This window comes from Myotis brandtii, unplaced genomic scaffold (genome assembly GCF_000412655.1).
Source record: "Myotis brandtii unplaced genomic scaffold, ASM41265v1 scaffold48, whole genome shotgun sequence".
Taxonomy (NCBI): Eukaryota; Metazoa; Chordata; class Mammalia; order Chiroptera; family Vespertilionidae; genus Myotis; species Myotis brandtii.
In genome coordinates, this window is record NW_005368341.1 from 1,518,983 (window position 1) to 1,535,801 (window position 16,819).

Below are 16,819 nucleotides of genomic sequence, written 5' to 3' on the forward strand. Positions count from 1 at the left end.
GGAGGGGGGATGAGGGCAGAGGGTGGGGCGGGAACTGGGTGGAGGGGAGCTATGGGGGGAAAAAAGAGAAACAACTGTAATATTCTGAACAATAAAGATTTAATTTTTTAAAAAAAGGAAAAAACTAAGGTCCACATGGCCAGTAGGTTGTGGACAGTAAGGTGCTCTAATACCATGCCCCATGATCCTTATAGATACTCCTTTATATCTTACATTATCTTCCCTTTATATTGATAGACAATATGTGGTTTGAGATAAACACTATCATAATTATTATTCTTTTCTCTCCCCTTCCTCCTTCCCTCCTTTTCCTCTTTTATGACCTTTTAATTTTTTTTCTTTTCTTCAGAATTCATGTGATAACATGCATGAAACTATTTAGTATAATGGATGTAAATAATGGGTTCATGAAATTGCAGTCAAATCTGTATCTGATTGGAAATGAATGATTTTTAGAACATTTCAATTGTTTACTGTATTGTTGTTAATAAGTTCTGTGTGTTTTGTAAATAAAGGTCTTGATGAGACATATTTCACAAGTATTTTCTTCCAGTCTAGGGTCTGCCTTTTCATTTTCTTAATTCTGTCTTTAGAAATCAAAATCAGTGTTGTACAAGTAAATGGTTCACTACCAGCTCCCTAGGCAAGACTTACTTTATTTGTAGCCAATGTTGGTTTTCTTGGAATAAATACTGCCACCATGGCCAACTCCAAGCTCCTGGGGTAATAACAATTGGCTCACAAAACTCTGAAAAATGTGATAGTTCTTGCAGGCCTATGTGAGCTGGCTCCAGCACACCAAAGCCTAAGATCTACTACTTAGTAATTTATACTGAGTCCAGCAAAATTTTAACACTAGAATGTAATATTATTTATTTTGATTCATATTTTAATCCATGGTTCCTATATAATCAAGACTGAAATAACTGTTCTGTAGCACATTTTGCAAATGAAAGTAGGTATATCTATTTGGAATAATCTGCCTTTAAATAATTATATAATCAGAAGTGTTTCAGCCTTTGCTTTTCACTGAAGTTTCAGAAACTGTGATCCAGTTCGAAGAATAATAAACTAGAGCACACATGTCAATGGTTTTCAGCATATTCACAGAGTTGTGAAACCATCACAACCAATTTTATCTAGACAAAATCACCATCCAAAAAGAAATCCCAAACCCATTATCATTGTTTATTCTATATCCTTTAAGCCCTGGCAACTATTAATCTACTTTGTCTCTGAAATTGCCTATTCTACGCATTTCACATAATTGGAATCATACAGTATGTGACTTCTTTCTTTCACTTAGCATTATGTTTTCAATGTTCATACATGTCATGTCTATTAATATTTTATACCTTTTTATTGCCCAAAATATTCCTTTGTATGGATATAGACATTTTGTTTATCCATTCATTAGTTAATGGACATATGTTTTGCTTCCAACTCTTTGGCAATTGTGAATAGTGCATGTATCAAAATACATGTACAAATTTTATTCAAATACTTGGTTTCAATTCTTTTGGGTACATACCTAGGAGCAGATTTGCTAAGTTACACAGCAGCTCTATATTTAACTTACTGAAAACTTGCAAATGGTCTGTACTATTAAACAATCCCACTACCCATGTACATTCATGACAATACTTGTTACTATTGTCATTTTTATGTTAACTATTATAGAACCCACAAACAAAATCATTTTTAATTTGCATTTTTTAAAAATAATGAAACCAAGTATAGTTTTAAATGTGCTTACTGGCTATTTAATACCATGTTTAGAAAAATATTTAAATACTTTGCCCATGTTTTAATTGAGTTATCTGACTTAAAAAATTGTAAGTTCTATTTATATACTCTAAATGCCAATTTCTTATCACATATATGAAGTGCAAATATTTTTCCCCATTTTGTGGGTTGACTTTTCATTTTCTTAAAGGAGTTCTTTGAAGTGTTCTTTAAAATTTCAAATTTTAATAAAATTCAACTTACCTATATTTTTCTTATACATTTAGATATGTGCCATTTCTAAAAAAACCATTGCTAAACTTTTTGTAAGTTTTGAAGTTAAGATGTGTGAGTACTCCAAGTTTGTCATCTCTCAGTATTACTTTGACTAATTTGGTCTCCTGGCATTTCCATATAAATTTAAGATCAGCTTATTAAGTTTGGGGGGGGGAAAAAGGCAACTGGCATTTTGATTTTGATAGGTACTAGATAAAATTAGTATATTAATTCAGCGACTAGTATAAATGAGATGTCTTTTTATTTATTTACATTTTCTTTAATTCCATTCAACCATATTTTGCAGTTTTCGGTGTATAAATTTTATAAATACATACATGACCAAGGTAAATTGGAATACAATAAATAATATTTTTAAAAGGAATAAAAGTATCCTGAGATAGTGAGTGGTGGAACAGATACTAATTTAGACTGTGTCGTCAGAGAAGATCTCTTTGAATGAGTATCATTTGAAGTGAGACGTGAAGGACAAGTTCGAGACAAACATGCATTTATCAGAGACAGAACATTTCACACCAAAGTAGCAAATAAAAATGCCCTAAGCTAAAAACAAGTTAGCTATCTTCACAATATAGAAATATGGCCTTTGTGGCTGGTGCGTGGTAAAAGAAAATTAGAATAGAAATTAATGAGGGCAGAAAGTCAGGCAATGACAAATCATGCAGGGTAATAAAATGTAATTTTATTTTAATTTTAAATACAGTGGGGAGCCAGGAGAATTCTAATTAGGAGAGTGATACTGTATTGTCTGATTTACATTTTGTATGGGTGTTTCTGGCTGTTTTGTGGTGAACAGATACAGAATTAAAATGTAGAAAAGGGAATCAAGTTACAAGGCTATTGCAATATCTAATACAACCAATTTCTCTCTATTGATTGTAGTAACAGAGAGATTGAGTATATTGCACAGAACAATAGGATAAAATATGGATGCAGAATATATATAGAACTTTTAACATATTGAATGGTGAGAAGAGAAAAGTATCCAATGTGATTTCTAGATTTTCACCTGAGCACTTAAATTGATATTGTTGGCAGTCATAGAAATAGGATAAATAGAAGAATAATTGGTTTGGCAGGTGAAAATCAAATCTGTTTTGTCTATATTAAAACATAGTACCTAGTAGTAGGACTGGCTTCATATCTTGTGGGGGACAAGTGTAAATGAAAATGTAAGACCCTGGTTCATAAATTATTAAGAATTTCAAAATGGTAACAGCCAAGTATTAAAGCAAGTATGAGACCTTTATTTAAGCACAAGGCTCTGTAAGACTGCATACCCAGGATGAAGCCACTTCGGCTATGAGATGGCATAGATGAGACTTCCATCAGGCAGTTGTATGTATAAGCACTAGGCTATGAAAGAACGTATCAAGAGTCAAAGCCATCCAATTCAAGGTGAGATATTCACACAGCATTGACCAGGTCTGGAGATAAAATTGAGGTTATCAACCTGTTGAAGTTTAAGTGTAAGAATGAAGGAAGACCTTGAAAAGGTGAGATGTATTTATAGGAGTAAGAACATTCTATCCCACATAATTGGAGGGAAGGAAAAGAAAGTAAATAAGGATATTGGGAGATAGATAGATTTCAAATGGAAAGGCGAGGGAATTTATATCGTAATACCTCTCTTTCCTGAAGAAAAATGAAAACCAATTTATTGGCTCAAAGTGTGTGTGAGCTCAAGTGTATTAGTATATGTGAGTGATGTGAATGTAAGTGAGGTGGATAGAGATTTAATGACCTAGAAGGTCTGAAATGATCATTTTGGGCGGTAAAAGGACAAAATAGAGAACTTTAATGAGCATATAGGACAATGTTGGATGCCTACTTGAAATTTATGACAATTATTTTAAAATGAGACTTGACAACACAACTTTTTTAAAAAAACAACTGGATTTCTGCAGCTGCACAGGTGTATACATCAAGTAGATGAATCTGAGGAGTATAAGACAGGGAGAGAAGGGCAAAAGGATGGATGTAAGAAAGTGTTCATTATGACAGATCACAGAAATATAGCTGGATATGGATAGATATGCAGAGAAAGTAGGGGTAATGATTCATGAAAGTGTAATCAATGTGGAGATTATAGTAAGGATAAAGAGTTTTGAGAGTAGAGTTTTACAAAGGAGGAGGAAGAACAAATTTGGAAATGCCATTGTAAAAAAGGAGGACTACCAATCACCACATTTCAGCCTAATGATAGTGCATTTGAGAAGACACATTGGAAAGGTTTGCAAGGGCATGGAGAACCTAAAGATTGAATCTAATTAGTGGGTGTTCAGAGACCAAGGGTCTCAGAGATGGTGATGATAACAAAGAAAATGACGATGATGATGATGATGATGATGATGATGATATGAATCTAGCAGGCAAGAAATTCTGTTCGTCTCTCTCATAAACAGATATGACACAGGAACTAACTCTTTGGATCTCTATAGGGATATTGGGGATGGCTCAAGCCAAAAGGCTTGGGATGCCTGGTGACAGACATCTTGAAGTATCAAGTGAAAGCTAAGGCAGTGATCATATCACAGCCTTCCCTTACTGCATTGATCTGCAATCCTTAATCAGGTGAGAGAGGCCTTGGACACAGGAGTCTCTGCAGGTCTGTATCTTTTCATCTGTGCCATCACTTAAATATTCACACAGATTTATCAAGTAAATGTTTAATTACTTGTTTTTATAGAAAAAGAAATTATGGCTTAAGAGAAATGAAAAAAAAATATTGCCCCCAAATACTCAACAATTGGTGGCAAATTCAGAATTCAAACTCATGATCATATATACATTGTTTCTCTTCTGACCTCACCTTTGACCTGCAGTACTATACTGGTAAGTCAAGTATATTCGACAATTATGTTCCATGTTCCAGACATAGAAACTGAGTTAGTTTCAGAAACGTGAATTTCCTAGTCACACAGCTAGTAAGTGACCCTGCCAGGACTTGAACACATGGCCTAAAATCTATAGAGTGAACTGGGGCTTTTAAGATTCTAAATACACAATATCTCACAAGAAGACCTCCTGTTAAAATGCGTTTGTTAAACCCATAATGTGAAAACACTATATGGGTGTAAACTTCTAATGCAAAGGGAAAAAAATAGGAAAGCTGTCCACTTGTGAATACTTTTCATCTTACAATAGAATAAGGATAAAGGGATTACATGAAAAGCTCCCATGGATTTGAGAGGGTTCAACTGAGTGTAAAAGTGCTGCGGTGACTGAACATGTTTTATATATGGTAGCATTTTAAGATCTTGGGAGTATTACAAGTAAATGATTTAACTACTTTCAGCTGTCCTGTAAGTTGTTCATAATCACTGATTTTGCTTTTCAGATGAGCATAATAAAGTTCTCAATATAGCTCTTTCAATGGCAACAGCAGTGCTGACTCTTCAGTATGAGATGGCTCAGCCACACAGGATATCTTCACATCCAAGCGAAGCAAAAATTAAAAAAGGAATGGAGTCCATGCAGCGGCAGTCTGGTTTGTCTTTGGTTTCATTTTTGTTAGACAAAGGCACTGAGTCTTTGAAAAGTTAGATACTTTCAATCAAATTGTTATGACATCCAGGGCTTCTGACCTCAGTAATTCTGGTAAAAAGACTGTTTCTCAATTTGGCAATTTATTTTTATAGGTCTGATTTATAAACCAATTGTGATATCATCAGATTGCAATGTTGTGAGCCAAACTGAAAGGAAAAAATCAACACTATCAATAGATCTTCCCCAATGAACTAAGATACCCTTGTTTGTAAGAACATCTGTGTCCTTGTCTCATTTTGATCACTTTCTTCTCTTAGGAAACTAGACAAGATAACCAGGAAATGTGTAGTAACAGGAGGATTTTGGCCAAGACTTAGATCTTCTGACATGGTCAGTGAATGTCCATTTGACCTTAGTGAAGTTGCTTCACCTTTTTGTAGTTAGTTTTCAGTAGGTGTCAAATAACTCCATAGCTAGAAGTGTGTTAAAGATAGATATCATAAGATTTTTTTAAGGAAAGTTGTATATGAAAAATGCTTTGATTAAGGCTTTTAGATAACTAAAGTTTTTAAAAATATTCTGCACTATTTTTTTTGTATGTTGCCTTTTCATTTTATTAATGGTTTCCTTTGCTGTAAAGATGGTTTTTAGTTTGATGTTCTCACATCAATGTTTCTCTCTCTCTCCCTTTTCTCTCTCTCTCCCTCCCTCCCTTCCTCCTGCTCCCTCCCTTTCACTCTCTGCAAAAATCAATGGAAAAAAATATCCTCTGGTGAGGATTAGCAAAAAATAAATAAATAAATAAAATATTTGCTTTATAGTTTATTTTGCTCACAAATTTAATACATAGTGGTTGACACAAGAGAAAATATGATATTGTCATAATGTTGTCAAACTTAAAAAAATAATTCATTGGCACAAAGATCGAGAGACTATCATTTAAACACCAGATTTCATAAAATTTTCCTTGCAGTACATTTTTTAAACTAGCAATAAAGATTCACGGAAATGTTAGCATATAATAAAAAATGGTTTTTAACATATCATATGAGTTTTCTATGTTTGTTCACATTCTTCTCTTTCTCTCTTTTTTTTAAGGTAGAGATCCCACTAAAACAAAATCTAATGGATTATACACATCTTTTCTTTGTCAGCAGTATCTATTTGGTAAACCATCTCATTCGACATCTTTAGTAAATGTGTCTATGATTGTGTGGTTGTGTTTTCTCTATAGCTATCTATTCCCTCCCCCTACTTGACTTCCTCCTTCTCTTCTTTCTTTCTTTAATTTTAGATGTTTATAACTACAGAAAACTTTTCAATTTTATCTTCTTTAGGTTTCAGTCTTATTGAGGCTGGTGGTTAATCTAACAGAAGCACCGCTTTACACTCACTTCTACTGACACCCATGAGGACATGTGGCAGTTCTCATTTAGTTAACTGATAATAACTATCATAGTGATGCACCAATAGCAACAATTACAAATAACAGAATTACAAGCCTGCATTCCAAGGTATTTTTCTAAGTTGATATTCAAAAACTAGATCCATAGATTTTTATCTGAAATGCCAGAATTGTGGGTACACCATCTATCAAATGGAAAAAGTAAGGGAGTCTTGGGTCTCCTTTTATATTTCTTCCATTGACTCATCTGTGACCTTCAACAAATGGAGCTCAGTTGAGCTGATGGTAAAACAAGGACAGCCACACTGACCTGTCTTCCAGTGATGTTATAAGACTCAATAAATCAGAGCCTACAAAGTTCCTTAAGGTTCTCAGATGAATCGTGCTACATCAGGGTGAAATGTCAGAGTAGAAAAACTACTTGTGCCTTTCATACATCCGCCATGACCAAATGGTCACTGCAAAATAGTATCACGTCACACCTTCATAAAAGTATCCTCAATTTCTGAAAAAAATACTTATCTCAGCCACCTTAAAATAGAATGTTTAATAAATTGTTTTAACCCAGAAAACTATTTCTTATTGCAAGCATTCAACAAAACTATTTTTGTCCTGTTAGCTCTGATAACTAACAGGACCTATAAATAGGTCCTTTTAAAGTGAATTATGGATTAATAAATGCATTTTCTACATGTGCAAGTTGTATTGTCTTTGCTTGCTTTTCAGATATGCTATTTGGAGTTGATTAACAACTAGGGAGTCATTGCCAATCCAATATATAAGAAGTTGGTGGTATATTTTTAATCATCTATATTCAGAGTTGAAAATTAATTTTACTTTGATTTTTTTAAAAAAAAAATCCACTGATTAAACTTAAGCAGCTAAACATCTTGGGCATTTACTTCAATGCTGTGTCCTCCCCTATCAGAGAAAAATTGGGCATTTTTCTATACACAATAGAGGGAAAAAAAGCAATTACTATCAATCAGTGACTAAGCAACAGATTGGAGTATTTAGAAAGACTCATTCATACACAGATTTGCAGCAGTGTTCAGCTTCTCTGATTAGATTCCATAGATTTTAAATTGTAGCTAATTAGGCTGTCATAGGTTCATTAATGGCTCTACTGATTCAGCACTCCCTCACCTGCATGCATATTAAAGCTCATTAGCTCCCTTGTCTAAAATACCACCTGCATTAATTGCTGCCGGTGCACCAGGACTCTTCAGAAGGCTCTTCTGACAATGATTCTACCTGCTTGTAGTGTCTCGTGCCCCTGAAAGCTCTTCAGGAGAGCTCACACAAAGTTCACGGTGCCGCACGCGTGGTGAGATTGCAGCTGTTGTAAGGGCAGTCAAGCCTGTTTTACGCTTAACAGCAGGATATAAATAATTAGTGATGCCTCTGCCATAGGGCTTAACACAAGGCCACTGTGCTCCAGTCTAAGCTTCTGGGAACCCTCCCCGCTCTACAAAATAAGCTCCCAATTCGTTTTTTTCTGTTGATTCTTGATTCTTTAAGCAGCTTCCACAAAATGCTAAGATTAAGCCAGAGGAGAAAGAACACTGTAGCTTTCTTTTAGCTCATGGCCACTGTCCCACGTGTATGCGAGATGAGTCCCTGAGTAGGACCTTCAAAACACTCTCAGTTCATAGCTGCCTGAATAAGCTTCCAGCATCAATAAGCCAATTATGACCTCACGAGTTTTAAAATGGCTTTCATCTCTAAAGTCAAAATAGCCTTTCATTTATTTATTATTTTTTATCTCTCATTCCCTCAGAGTAGCATCTTTGTGGCAAAACGATGTTGAATTCCGTTCCCAACAGAAACTCTTGAGAAATCCAATCATTCATGTGAAGAAAGGAGTCCTATGCTCCAGTCTAAGCTTCTGGGAACCCTCCCCGCTCTACAAAATAAGCTCCCAATTCGTTTTTTTCTGTTGATTCTTGATTCTTTAAGCAGCTTCCACAAAATGCTAAGATTAAGCCAGAGGAGAAAGAACACTGTAGCTTTCTTTTAGCTCATGGCCACTGTCCCACGTGTATGCGAGATGAGTCCCTGAGTAGGACCTTCAAAACACTCTCAGTTCATAGCTGCCTGAATAAGCTTCCAGCATCAATAAGCCAATTATGACCTCACGAGTTTTAAAATGGCTTTCATCTCTAAAGTCAAAATAGCCTTTCATTTATTTATTATTTTTTATCTCTCATTCCCTCAGAGTAGCATCTTTGTGGCAAAACGATGTTGAATTCCGTTCCCAACAGAAACTCTTGAGAAATCCAATCATTCATGTGAAGAAAGGAGTCCTACTAAGCATGTTTTGCAAAAACGATGATGGTTTTGAAGTTGGCTAATTAAACTAATTCTTATTTTCCAACTCTTTCGTATTCTTTAACTTTCTTCCCAGTGCTGAATCTTTTATTAGTAGGCTGCTATGAACTTCTAGTTATGGTTCAGAAAGTATTTCTGAGTCTTCCAAATTTATTATTGTGATGTTCTTTTTGATTTGGGAGTTTCAACTGGGAACTGCAAGTGTCAAATTAAAAGAAATGCATGGTGTCAAATGTATTGAAAATAAATTTTTTTATATATTGTTTACAGTTCCTGTTAGTTTCAAGTGGAGAGTATAGCTGGTCTCTGTTATTCATCACAGGTGGGAAAAACACACAGCAATTATTGATATTTGAAAAAAATGAATAAATGAAAAATTAAATACCTAGTAATTTGAGATTTTTTTGTTGTGTTTTTGAAATGACAGTTCATGTTAATTGAAAAGCATCTGGTTATTTTTTGGTAGCTTCTATATCAACCACACTGACCCTCCTTGTAGTAAAAGCAGCTGGTAGGTGCAAAAACATATACTTTTTCTTATTTTGTTTTTCTTCTCTCATATTCTCTACTGCTTTTAAGGCCAGGTTTGTCGGTGACCACTGAAGGCACAGACTGTGGGATATTTACTACCTTCTTGTGTCAAAAGATAAGAATAAGACATTTTGAGGAAGTACCAACCCTTGTTCTTCAAATGCCCATGCATACTCAATTTTTAAAAAATATATATTTTATTGATTTTTTACAGAGAGGGAGAGGGATAGAGAGTTAGAAACATCCATGAGAGAGAAACATTGATCAGCTGCCTCCTGCACACTCTCTACTGGGTATGTGCCCGCAACCAAGGTACATGACCTTGACTGGAATCAAACCTGGGACCCTTGAGTTCGCAGGCCGACTCTCTATCCACTGAGCCAAACCGGTTAGGGCTCAAACAATTTTTGATATGTTTGTAGGTTAAAATTTATCTTAAGATTTTTAGGATTTTGTAGATTTTTTTCAATTGTTTTTATTTTAACCTCTAATAAAGGTTATTTTCCATAGGGCATATATGTCAAATATTTATTATGAAAAACAAAACTGTACTTGTTATGACCTGTCTAGTGTAAGGTAGATGGTGAGGGAAAAGTTCACTAGAGAATATTTTTGTTTAACCTGTTACTAAATAACCTTACTGTGTGTTTTCTATTCTTTTCTCTCAATCAGCATGTACCACAATAAATAAACATCACTTGTGCTGCTCAGGACATCTGCAGACTGTAAAACTTCAACAAGTCAAGATACAAATTAATATAGTGAATTCAAGATATAGTTGAACAACTTTTGAGAACTAAATTCTAGACTAGCATTTTGGATGAGAATTATCACTGCTCATAGCAATCCCTCAACAGGCAACAAATTACAATACTCATAGATCTAGGAAAGCAATTCCTGGCACTTCATTTCATGCTCTGCTGTCCTACCTAGAATAATACAAGGAGATGTACTAGTATAATCACCAACATCTATTCCAGAGCTAGAGTTCAAAACTTCTTTTAGTTTACAAATTTAGGAAACAGTCATAAGAGCGTCAGCATTTGAGACTAATCTTCCTAACTTTCATTCAATTAGGAACATTTAATGAACAGTTACTATGTGCCAGAATCTACATTAGGCTGATGATGATAGCAGTAATCTTTTTTTTTAATATATTTTATTGATTTTTTACAGAAAGGAAGGGAGAGAGATAGAGAGTTAGAAACATCGATGGGAGAGAAACATCGATCAGCTGCCTCCTGCACATCTCCTAGTGGGGATGTGCCCGCAACCCAGGTACATGCCCTTGACCGGAATCGAACCTGGGACCTTTCAGTCCGCAGGCTGACGCTCTATCAACTGAGCCAAACCGGTTTCGGCAGATAGTAGTAATCTTGATATATATAACATACTAGTGGCCTGGTGCATGGATTCGTGCACATTGAAAGGAAATCAGGAGCCCACGCCCGCATGCCCGGAGAGTTTCCAAGTCCCCGTGAGCCGCCAGGAAGTCACATGGGGAGTCTGTCCTCCTCCCTGCAGCTTCCTGAAAAAATATTTCCAAATGTCCCTTCTGCACCAGGGTCACACCTTGCTGGCCAGGAGGTCCCCAGTGGACACCTTGGGGCATGCTGGATGCTTTCCACCACTCAGAGCTGGATAAGAGCCAGTCCAAGGTGAACAACACAAAGTTGGGGATCTTGTGGGGCAGGGTGCTCTGTTGCTCATGCCCCACCCTTCAGATCCATTTCTCTTTGACTTTTACTCCAATTGTCAGCGCCACCTTGTGGCCACTGTTATATTGCTGCCTTCCTCTGTAGGCCTGGGGCAATTGGTAAGGGATGAGATTTTATCTCAAAGCCCAAGGCAGAGTTCCAGGAGCCCAGTGGAGTTATCAGGCTCATCTTGGTTACTCTAAGTGTCTGCGCTTCAACCATTCTTCGGAGATTGTAACTGCAGGCTTATGGGGTACAAGGGATGTAGCAGTTTGCTAAGTGGCAGGTGGCCAGGAGGAGCCTGAGCCAGGCTGGGAGCAGTGCCCCACTGCGCCCGCCACCACAGCTCAATAACTGTGCTCGCCAGCCGTGAGCCCAGCTTCTGGCTGAGTGGTGCTCCCACTGTAGGATCACACTGATCACCAGGGGGCAGCTCCTTCATCAATCATCTGCCCCTGGTGGTCAGTGCGCATCATAGCAACTGGTTGACCAGTCATTCCAGTCATTCTGGTCGTTTGGTTGTAACTGTCACTTAGGCTTTTATATATATAGAAGATATGTAATATATGTATAATACATGTTATATATGTTATATATACATACATCTATTATATAAAATTTTATGTATGTATTATGTTATAATTATGTTACTTAATATGTTGATTTTAAATTTAACCATAGAAATTGATTTAGAAAAAAAAATGGCAATTACATATACTTCTATTAAAGGGCCAATAAGCACACGGCCTGAGGAAAAAAATAATGTCTGACTGTGCTTAGTTTAATGAGTAGAATAAGAAATTATATTAAATATGTAAGTGCCACAAAGATAACAAAATGGTTAACTTTTTTGAGATTAGGATCAAGAAAGGATTTCTAGAAGAAATACATCACAGGCAATAACATTATATATTCAAGACAGAAAAAAAAATCATGGTGAGTTCAAGCTGTTAACACTGGCTTCATTATCCCACCCACTTATTCTACTTTGTTTTTCTTCATAGCATTTGCCATCATTTGATGTTAAGTATTTTTCATCTGCATATTTTCTGTTTCAACCTAGTTTAATAAATTCTATGAAAACAGACTTCACCACCTATAAAATAAGCAGCCAGATAGTATCTGATATTGAATAGCCATTAATTTATTGAAGAAATAAATATATGAATCAGTTTTAAACTCACAAATGACAGTCTACACAATGAAATCAATGACAAATCATAAAACAGTGACTCAGTCATGACAACAAAAATTTTGAATAACAAAAATCATATCAAATATGTTCAATTTCCATTCTTTATTGTATTTTAAACTATTGTTTCATAGGGATTAGATCAAGGATCTAATAACTACCTTAAAACCAGGAACCAACAAAATAACACCCAAAGCATGGAGGCATGGAATAGACTGACATAGCTCGATGTGGAGTAGGGTGGATGAGAAGAGATAAACCAAAGAACTGATATACATATATGCATAGCCCATGGACACAGGCAACTCTGTCTTCCATTTATTAACTAGATTGCCATTTATTTTCCTCTTATTTAGGTTTAGTGATTTTATAATATTTAGGTTATAATTTTTGCAAAGAAAAATATTTTAATTTACACTTTTTGCAGGTATTCCCTTCTAAAGAATTACTTCTTCTCCCTGTCTTTTACCAAAAAAGGAGAACTAAGCTCTTTAAAACCTTTGAGAAATCAGACCTGAAGGACAAGTTTACGTATTCTACAGAAATGTATTCTATAATTATTTAATCTGACAAGAGAACTATACTTACCACATTCACACAATTATAGAGTTTTTATTTTGTTCTCAGTATAAGCTGTATAATAATATACAGATACTAATTTTGAACGTATTTATAAAAAAAAGGCTATGGCCTTTAAAATTTTAAACCTCATTCAAGTAAGAACTAAAAATGATAAGGGTGGCTGACAATCAAATTTTCATTTGATACTTAAACCATAAAACAAACAAACAAACAAAAAACTACATAACCATTAACACAAAATAATCCAACATATTTTCCATGTTTGCAAAATTTATCTTTATAATTTTAAAGCTGACATCCTGTAGGAAAATGATGGTAAGCCATGGAATGGAAGCCATAAGCTCATGTGTTAACATACATCCCTTTCTTTGCTTTAATGATATCAAAGTAACTATATATTATATAAGATAGGAGCTGAGAGCTGATGAATGTTAATACATCAAAATTTTAGGAAGAATAAAAGTGAAACCTATAGTTAATTATTAATAAGGAGGACATAAATATACAGTGTAATCTTGTTGGCACATTATATTTGGTGAGTGTTTATCTGCATTTTTCTCTATAGTTCTGTGTCAACTATTCCCCAACTATTCCAAATTTGGGGAAAATCAACTCATGTCAGTCAGACAAGTTGTTCCTAAGAAGCAGTGTGATGGCAACTGCTATCATGGTTCCATAGATTCAGCTGGCAAAGAGACAATGAGTGCAAATGGATTGAGACAGCTTTACTACCTACTTAGAGTAATAGTAATCATTAGGGTCATTTCCCTGATCCCTAATTAACAAAGAATGATGTGATAAGGCTTAGGTATTGCCTTTATAAACTGTGCGTATGCATTAAAAAGAAAAACCCTGAGATTGGGGAACTCTGATGTCATATAGGAGATGCTGGCAAACCTGCATTGCCCCTCCGTGGAGAGAGCCATTATCTTTATTATCCTGGAATGCCCTCACATCTCTCTGGAAAGGACAGGGAGGCATCTTCATCTTTATTATCCTGAATGTCCTCAGGAAATGGTAAGTCTCCTGTTTGTTATCATGGAATGTAAAAAAATTGATCCAGAGAGTGTCCTTATCTCTACCTTTCCAAAGATGTCTCATTAAACAGTTTTTTAAAAGATAATTTTAGAGCATATGTGTTGGTAAAGCCAAGATATACACAAAGGTGAGCAATTCATGAAGAATTCTCTCCCAATACATAACAAGGTATTAGAAATATTTTTTTTTCTATATGGCTGTAACTGTACATTATCCAAGAGAAGAGGAAAGGATAGAAGGACAAAGGAAGAATACTTCCGAAAGCAGAATTCGGTCACATAAGCTGGGCCCCCAATAGATCATAATATTAATCCATCAATATAATTCCCTTTTAAGCCACCCTAATTATTAACATAGCAAAGTTTCTCTATATTCCTCTTGAATTTTAGGGAATAAACCAGAGTTTCAATATTTCCTTTAAACTTCAGAACAAAGGTACATTTTGCTTCGACCCTGTTATACATCATTCGAAGCTTCCGAAAAGAGATACCTCTTTTGCATTCTCCAAGAAAGATTCCATGGTGTCTATGGCAAGAGGAGAGAAAGAGTAACCACTTTGAAATATGCCCAGAGCATTCTCCATTGAAGATGGAGACATCTCTCCATTGAAAAACCTTTCAGAGCATTGTCTCCTAAGTATGGATAAGGGCATTGCTCTCACTCCAGCCTTCTATTGACCTGTTTCACCTAAGGATGGGGACAACTATATGAGAAGAAAACACTGTGAAGGCCATGTGCCAGACACATGGCCCACTAAAACATGACATTTAATTGAAGATTATAGAATGGTCATATAGTCATATACACGTTATCACCACACAGTCAGAGGCCCAGTATAATAACAGTGAAATATAGCTTAAAGAGTGGCAAAATATAGACTCCTTCTGATAGTAATATTTAAGTAAGGCCAAAGTAAATAAGGAGACAAAACAAAGGATACTAGAGGAATATGAACCCTCTGATACCTATAGCAACAGCAAGCATTTTTTAAAGCACAACTACTAGCCAGATTAACAGGAATTCTCATGATAGAGGCCTACGAACCTCAGTTTCTATTGTGCAATACAAAAAATCTGGCTTTGAACAAAAAAATTGCAATGATTAAAGAGATACAATTTTGACCATATTTTTGATCACTAATTTTTTAAACATATTCCATTGAAGCATCCCATTATGCAGGGTAAGTAGAGACTTATCAGCCAAAGGATGACATCATTTTGGCTCCAGCCAAATGAAAAAGGAAAAAACTAAAGAGAGGATTATTGCAACATGAAAGACTTCAGCAAATATAAACTGAATACATAATTAGAAATAGTCATTTGAGAATATTAGCATTTTCGAATACTTATGCAACTTATTCTCGCAAAAATTGTCTGAAACTCAGTTGTACAGTGACATTGACAGAATGAATGAGGATGATTCAGGAGCCTGTTAAGAGAAAGATTAATAGCTTCTGTTCTCAAAGAAGTTAATCTCTCTGTAAAAATATAGTGCCTTTGGGTTACCTTATAACAAAAGAATTAAATACTTACAAGATATGTGTGTGTGTGTGTGTGTGTGTGTGTGTGTGTGTGTGTGTGTGTTTCACCAGCTGTCCAAATTCCCTATCAATGTTCTCTTTCAGGGAGTAAAGATCTTTGTTCATAGCATAAACTTTGTGGTCAACTATATAAATTATGTCTAGGTAATAAATTAGTTAACATGGGAATTAGAAAGAAAATTATTGTATCCTGAGATACTCACCTAGCCAACTACCAAGCATACAGAAGGTACCCAATACATTCTTGTTTAATTTTCATTAATAAGCATGCAATAATAAAGTTTTCAGAACTAAATTTTCCATTAAGACATGTATATAGAAGAACATGTCAGACAACAAATTTTAAATGCTTTGTTTTGTTTTGTTTTTGCTTCCCCTGTATAGAACTGCAACAGAAATAAAAGACAAATTCTCTGCCATTATATCTGAATGGATACATAATGTCCTTCTAATGAAAAGGATTTAATGAGTTTTAGCCTAGTCATTCAACCATGATACAGCAATAAGCAATGATATCATATCTATTCTGAGGGTGTCCAATTTAATAACCAAACTGAGATAGGTCAGAAGTCAATAGGATGGCTCCTAATGGGAGCAACCTTTCACATAATGGTTAAAAGGCTTATGAAACATTCACTGAGACACTTTCATTGAGGCTCTACATACATTTGCTTAAGCATCCCATTCTGATCTCTCAGGCTCTAAATTTTTCTCTGAGAAAAATGGAGCAAGTTGAATCATTGAATCAGCCACTTTCATGAAGTAAGATTATATACTCCTATACATATATTTTGAGTCCTAGCTGGTTTGGCTCAGTGGATGGAGCGTCGGACTGCGGACTGAAGAGTCCCAGGTTCAATTCCGGTGAAGGGCATGTACCTTGGTTGCGGGCCCATCCCCAGTGGGGAGTGTGCAGGAGGCAGCTGAATCAATGTTTCTAACTCTCTATCCCTCTCTGTAAAAAATCAATAAAATATTTTTTTTAATTATAT